A 1,964-nucleotide genomic window follows, 5' to 3' on the forward strand; every position below is an offset into this window, starting at 1 on the left:
AGCAGTGCGGAGGCCCCCAAGTCCCAGAGTGCCTCCAAACTCCTCCAAGGTCTCAAGCCACAGGGCAAGGTATATATTCCGGAAGGACGGCGCCCAGGTCCCTGTAGGGTGGACCCAGCCTTGGACATCCTGGGACAAGGCGGCTCGGACGAAAGGGCCTCTTCAGCCCCTGTTTCCTTCTCACCCACTGAAGCCGCCATGATGGAGGAGATGTCAAGGGATCTTGTGAACTTCTCCTCATGGCTGGACTGGTGGGCCTCCACGTTGGTGAACGTACGAGCCTCCACAGACCCCGACGATCCTGAGCAACAGGGTCTCCTGACGGACCTTCTCACCTCCGGGGGGAAAGCCCTCAAGTTTATGGCTTACCGAGCACTCTCCTTGACGGCCAACTGGGTCCTTAGAAAACGGGACACAGTGCTTTCTAAGTTGGCAAGGAAAATCCCGGACAGAGAGGCCCGAGTGGTGCGTAGCCTACCCCTAGGGGGTGAGTCGCTGTTTCCTCTGAAGGAGCTAGAAGTGCTAATGGAGAAGGTGCCCAAGAGGAGAGAGACCAACATCTTCCAGAAGGCCTCCTTACAGGAGATCAGTCTCGGATAGTGCCGTGACTCCTCAGGCCACCCCCAGCTCTTCGAGGAGGGACGCCCCTTCCTCCTCCTGGACAACAACTCCTCAGCCCTTCCGCAGGGGAGCTCCAGCTTCTGCCAGCTCCTTCAGGTCGAGTTACTCCGCCTCGAAGAGAGGCAGATCAGGCCGCCCCTCTAGGAGAAGGTAGAGGGAGAGGCCCCCTACTCCCGCCCAAACCTCGGGTTGGGGGATGCCTCAGACCTCATTGGCAAGCATGGAAAACGCATGGGGCGGATGCTTGGACGGTGTCCGTCCTGAAAGAAGGCTACAGGGTCCCCTTCATAGCGGATCCACCCCCTCTTATTCCAGCCACCCGGACAGAATGGTTGGCTCCCAGGGACCCGTTGAAAAGGGCCACCCTTCAAAAAGAAGTTTCCTCCATGTTAGAGAAGGGAGCCATGGAAGAAGTCCTTCTCCCAGGGCCAGGCTTCTACAGCCGCCTGTTCCTGGTGGAGAAAGCAACGGGGGTGGGGGGGGGTGGGGGGTGGAGGCCAGTGATAGACCTGTCGGCCCTCAACAAGTTCGTCAAGAAGACGAGCTTCAAGATGGACACCCCAAAATCCGTCCTGATGTCCTTGAGGGAGAAGGATTTCATGATGACGATCGACCTCAAGGACGCGTATTTCCAGATCCCTGTCCACCCGTCGAGTCGGAAGTTCCTCTGGGTAAAATGGGGCTCCCAGATCCTGCAGTTCAGGACCCTTTGCTTCGGCCTGTCGACGGCCCCTCAAGTGTTCACGAAGGTCTTCGCGACGGTCTCAGTATGGGCTCACGAACGGGGTATCCGTCTCATCAGATACCTGGACGACTGGTTGCTCCTTTCCAGCTCAAAGGCCCTCTTGGAAGAGCAAGGGAAGGACCTCCTCCAATTCTGCAGGAGTCTGGGAATCATTATCAACCTGGAAAAATTGAACCTAACTCCATCCAACAGAATGGGGTACTTGGGTATGACGTTGGACACCGTGCAGGGGAAGGCCTTCCCCTCGGAAGACAGGATACAGAACCTCATCAAAATCATTCAGCCGTTCCTGTCGGAGCATTCCAGGAGGGCGAAAGACTGGCAGAGGCTGATAGGTCACCTGGTCTCATTAGAGAAACTGGTTCCCCAAGGGAAGATACGGCTCAGACCCGTACAATGGAACCTCAAGGGCCTATGGTCCCAGACAGGCTCTCAGAAAGCGTTGATTCCGGTCCTTCCGGACACGAGAGCAGCCTTAGATTGGTGGCGATGCCAGTCGAACTCCCTCAAGGGGATGCCCCTCGGGTCCTGTCCCCCCAAGTTTCTCCTGTTCACAGACGCCTCCAGCCTAGGGTGGGGAGCCCACCTGCGGGAGGAA

The sequence above is a fragment of the Palaemon carinicauda genome, chromosome 42 (assembly GCF_036898095.1).
Source record: "Palaemon carinicauda isolate YSFRI2023 chromosome 42, ASM3689809v2, whole genome shotgun sequence".
Lineage (NCBI taxonomy): Eukaryota > Metazoa > Arthropoda > Malacostraca > Decapoda > Palaemonidae > Palaemon > Palaemon carinicauda.